The sequence below is a fragment of the Vespula vulgaris genome, chromosome 17, assembly GCF_905475345.1.
Source record: "Vespula vulgaris chromosome 17, iyVesVulg1.1, whole genome shotgun sequence".
Lineage (NCBI taxonomy): Eukaryota > Metazoa > Arthropoda > Insecta > Hymenoptera > Vespidae > Vespula > Vespula vulgaris.
In genome coordinates, this window is record NC_066602.1 from 2,774,900 (window position 1) to 2,780,826 (window position 5,927).

Here is a 5,927-nt window from a genome sequence, read left to right on the forward strand (position 1 = left end):
GAAAATTAGTTAAGTCGTGTTTAAAAGTTAGCCGACCTTCTTGATAATTATTGACTTCTTGCTCCGTTCCAAGTTAATACTCGATTATTTCGACGATTTTTCATTATAATCTACAATCGATTTAATGCGATTAAAATCCTTTTTTTTCCCTCTTTATTTTTTTCTTTTTTTTCTTTCTTTTTTCTTTTTTTTTGTAATGTTATAATTATTCCCTCTCTCTCTCTCCGTTTCTTTCGTTCACGAATGAAACTTGTACAAAAGTGTAGAACGTGTAATATTATTGTTAAACCCGTTGGTGAAATCGTCGCGATAACTAAAGTAAAGGTAAACTTGGAGCTAAAGGAAAATGCGTTTGACACGTTTCGGTTTTCTCGACTTACACTCTTAGCGGCAGGCCGGAGGTGGTAGGTACGGCAGTCCCTTAAGGGCATGTTACAGTACTCTTCGAGATTCCAGCCGAGATTCTCTCGTACCGATACCGACGCCCGTATCATTATACATACCCACCCTCGAACGAACTAGTACGTATTCTCAGTACCCTTCCAGCACAGACGTTCACGTCACTTTCCTCTCTTCCCTCCATCCTCTCCCTTGATTTTTGTCAGTCGCCGGCCGCGCACGCCGATCATTACTGATTATTTACGCCCATGCCACGTACGTAGAGGGAACGCTTCGTGAGACCTTAATTATATCCGCGTACTGAACGGTAACGAATTAAAACATTATTTTTATCGATCGCGAACAAATTCTCTATTTAAAAGATGTTGAGTCTTATTATTACTCTTATTTAATCGATCGAAAGACATTGCGTCTTATTAATTTCATTTAATCGAGATTGAGCGTTAATTAACGTTGATAAAGAAAAACATTTTTTGAAATGAAAACAAAGAAAAGTAACGAAACTTATTTCCAAGAGAGTTCGGTTTTGGTTTTGGTTTCGGTTTCGGTTTCGGTTTCGGTTTATTCGCATTCCCACGAGTTTGAGACAGCGAAACGTCGTTGTCTCGTAATTTCCGCGCGATTGGCGTCCAATCGAGGCACGGTGTTTCCTCTCTCTCTCTCTCTCTCTCTCTCTCTCTCTCTCTCTCTCTTTCTCTGTCTAACGGCTTCAACCGGTGGCAGTAAATTACGCATTGCACTCGAGTGTATACGCATTTACGGTCGCCGTAACGGTAGTATATAATAGTTCAGCGCAGTTCGGAAGTCAACGCTCTGTGTAATAACGCGAAACTCCTTATCGAAACTTCGAAGATCGTTCCAGGGAGGTCTGAGATAATTCCTTTCTGATTTAGGATCAGATTCAGTGAGCCTTGCTGATTCTTATTTGGATTTATCGAATATGGAGATAGATAAATAACAAGGAGTGTGGATTAATAAGCGAATCTAACCGTGAAAACAGGCAAATCTTTGGATCTATATATGATCGAGGTCCAAAAGGATCTACGAAATCCGAGAAGCGTCCAACAAGGGTATTATTATTCTGACAGGATTTTTAATTTGGTCCCCGTTCTAGCTTCCTTTCGTTTCTCGCTCGTTGAACGACGACGACGACGACCAGTGTTTCGAGGTCGATGGGTGGGTGTACATCGATATTGACGAGGGTGTAGCCAACGCGTGACGTTTCGAACTCGAACTAGAAGTAGAAGAAACGTAGCTAAGAGAGGCCCTGCCCTCTCGCCCTCTTGGTGAGTCTCTCAGCAGGAGTCAACCCACAAATTATAACCGAGCAGACGTGATGCTAATCTGGAGAAAGTTTGGAAAAGCGAGACTTGATTGATTTTAATTTATACCTTTACCAAACCCCATGACCACAGTCTCCGAACAATGTTAAATCTCTTGGAATCTTTCAGGGTTACCACCATCGAAATAATTTTTTCTTTAAACTCCGTTCTGGATTCGTTGTATCGTTTTATATAGACATATATATATATATATGTTTTGACCGATATTCGATCAGGCAACCACTCGTTATTAAACATTATTCTCACCGAAGAATGAAAAGATAAAGATATAAAGAAACTAACATAAGCAGGTTATTATCCTCGTCTTAAGCGAACGAAAAAAAAGAAAGAAAAGGAGAAGAAACTCCTTGAATCTCTTCGCTTCCTATCTCAACCCTCCGATTTTATTCGACTTCCTGCTTCGATTATTTTTTTTTTTTTCGATCCAGTCGAGGCAGAATAAGGAAAGATCCTCCGAGGAGATCCAACAATAGTTACTTTGGATTACTCTAGGAGTTGTTCGATCGACGCCCCGATCCGACTCTCAAGATGGGGGAAAATTTATGAAAGTAATCCGACCTCACTTGACTGCTGATCGGCGTGGGAGAGACTCTGGATGGAACCAATGTATCCGTTGCATTGTGTCTCGCGTTTGAGCAGAGAGAAAGAGAAAGAGATAGGGATAGAGAATAGAGAAGAGAGAAGAAGAGAGAAGAAGAGAAATCAAACTTTCCGAACGATAAAATACGAGGTAACGGATATACGCGAGAAGAACATAAAGGAACAAGGGGTGTCACCTGTCTATGCGTTCAACAGGTATAACAGGCTATATTGTTGAGGATTTCTAAGGTGCGTGTGCGTCTAGATCTTGGAGCGTTAACGCGTGATACGCGTTGGCGCGAATAGAAAAAGAGAGAAGGATAGTTGGAATCAGGAGGATGAAGGTTGATGCCGATGGCACTGACGTTTGCGATGGTGCTGCCGATGTAGGGCAAAAAGAAAAGAAAAGAAAAGAAACGAAAAAAAAAAAAAATTCTCGAAGGGAAAGGACTGGTTCTCATCTAACGGACCTGAAAATCCCTTCTCGCGTTCGTCCAACCGATTTACACGATCTCATCTATCATGATTCTTCGTCTCGTTTATATCGGAAATAGATTTGTTTTTGTGGATCGTGCAAAACGTTGTTCAGTTATCCTACGATCATTGTTAGTTCATTCTTTCTTTCTTTCTTTCTTTCTTTCTTTCTTTCTTTTTTACTTTTTCTTTTTTTTCTCTCTTTTTTGTTCTTCCTTATCAGAATACGAGCAAAGTTCTGGTAATTCGTGTAAAAGCAGGGAGAACGACGACGGTCCCCGTTTGATTACCGCGTTAATCGTTTAAAATGCAGATAAGCCAATTTGTAATAGGACCCTGAGACTCGGTGAATGCTAACGAACGACACACCGTTAAATCTGGATAATTAATAGCACGCGAACGAGTTCTTTCTCTCTAGATACGTTTTAAACACTTAATAAGATAGACGAACGAACAAGCAACGCGTTCTGAATTTGTCTGTCTTTCTCTCTCTCTCTTTCTCTTCTCTTTTTCTCTCTGTGTGTCTCTGTCAAGTATCGGCATTTTTTAGTGAAACCTGTACGATATATATATATATGTATGTATGTATGTATACGTATGTTTTGTTACTTCCTTTTTCTTTTTCTCTTTTTCTACGTAAGAACCGACAAACGAGGGACATCGAGCTTATCTCGTAAAAATGGGAATATGTTTTAACGAGCCAATGCGATAGACGCAACTAACTTCTATACTATGGAACTAATTACGGATCAAGATCGACAAACGATCGACCAACTTATTCCACACTGTGAAGAAGGAGTTACGAAAACGAGTTTTCTAATTGGTACCAAAGCACATAGAACCAGTTTCACCGTGGAAATCTGATCGGCAAGAGATCATAAATTCGACCTTGCCCGTAAGCGATCATCCGCAACGATATCTCTTATCGGCGATTCGATATAGTATCTCTACATCCAGAGGAAATATTGTTCTCCGTAAAATTGATAATAACACCACGAAGAATATGAAAATCTCCGAGTCGAAAGAGAAAGACAGGCAAAGAGAGAGAGAGAGTGAAGAGTAGAGAATAAAAGAGATCTTATCGAGAAATTCCAACTTATTAATAAGCGTAGAATCTTAATCGGTATTAAAAGAAGAAGCAAACAGAGCTAATCGATTTGACGTTTAATCCTTGTCATGAAAGACGAGCAGGCTATGATCGATCTCTCGTATCTTTTTCTTTTTTTTTTCTTTTTTCTTTTTTAGATATTCGAGATCGACAGAAAGAGAAAGAGAAAGAGTAAAAGAAACAGAGAGAGAGAGAGAGAGAGAGAGAGAGCAAAAGTTTTACGTTTAGTCCGAACGTAGGATTAGTTTCTCGACGGCTTCTCTTCAAAGGTGTCCTTGAGAGATTCCCTCCCTCTCTTCCTCCTCCTGTTCCTTCTCCCATGGCTCATCCTCTAAGCCCATCTCCGATCGAAGGTCATTCGATATATCGTGCCTCCGAAATCGAATGCGTTCATCCAATAGGTATTCCAATGAGGCGAACAAGTCGAAAAAGAGAAAGAGTGGGTTAGAGCGCGTGCGAGAGAGAGATAGACAGATAGACAGACAGAGAGAGAGAGAGAGAGAGAAAGAGATAGGAGAAGGAGACAAGAAAAAAGAAGAAAGAGAAAAGAAGAAAGGTGATGCAGACGGATGGCGTGCTACGATCGGTAGTCTTGTTTCTCGTCTACGAAAGAGGAAGGAAAGACTAGCTGGATGAAGAAGAGTCGGCTACCGAAGGAGAAGGGCCTTTTGCGCGGCAGGGCGTAGCCCGCAGCTCCGATCATTACCGACATTGTCCACTAATGGATATTTATGAATGCACCAATCAACGCCACCACTACCGGGCTTCAATGCAATCAGAATCGATTATATAGATTTCGCCTGTGGAAACCTTGCCTCTCGATCGTCCTCGCGAACTTTCAGAGCGTATCGAATCTCTCTCTCTCTCTCTCTCTCTCGCTCTGTGTGCGTGTGTTTCTCTCTCTTTCTCTCGCTTCTCGGTTGTCTTCGTCGACTGTTGTATTTCGAGGATCTTGATAAACGTGATCGCGTATCGATCGTCAATATTAACTTTACGGTTGTTATCTTTCTTAACGAAAGAAAATATATGTATATATATACATATATATATATGAAGGGAAAGATAAAACACGATGGAATATTTATTTATTTTCTTTTTTTCTTTTTCGTCCTCTTCTCTCCTTTTCCGAAGAAGTCTTCTCGGAAAGGACCTGTTTTGATCTCGCCGACACAAGACGGTCAGGACGGATGATTTTGTTCGGAAACAAAAGGGTCGATCGGACGTGCTAATGAGAGAAGCGGACCTGGACCGAAACTCTGTGGGGGCGGGATGGCGTTGGCGATGGCGATGGCGATGGTAGTGGTGGTAGAGGAGGTGGTCGACAGGGAGAGGGGGAGACACGCCGTGGAGTTGCACGTCCCCCGTGCGTGCGACGTAATCGCAAAATTTTTCAAAAGTCACGAAGTGCGTTTAGGCCCGCACCTATATCGCGTCCTCTTGAATAGTGTTACGGGTTATAACGTGCCGTGAACTCGCCGTGAACGCGCCGTGTATAATATCGCGTACGGCGGCCGCGTGCATTGTATGTTTACGAGCGGTGCCAGAGGGGAGCTCTGCTCCGATGCATGCTATTGCCAAGGAAAGAATGAGGGAACGAGAGAGAAAGAAGGAGAGGAAAAGAGAGGGAGAGAAGCGTATAGTCGGGCAACGCGTGTCCGTATCGACGAGGATGTATCGACGGCAGCTTCGCCCTCGGCCATTCGCGTGTGGTCCATCTGGAGCGCGTTGCACTTTGCAATTTTGCCACCCGCATGACGACGATAGGGATACGACGTAGGGATAGAATGGTAACGGGAGGTGGGATAAAAGAGGAGGAGAAGGAAAAGGAGAGAGAGTTCTTCTTTCCTCCCTTCCCGACTTTATCGCCTTGGAAAATTTCAATCGTAGCGTAGAAAGTGGGATTACACAGGAGGATTTTCTCATGGTCGTGTCTTGTTGCTCGACGTAAAACGTCGTTTCTTTTCTCTTCCTTACTCTTTTTATTTTGTTGTTTCGTTATTTTTCATTCTTATTTTTTTGTTGTT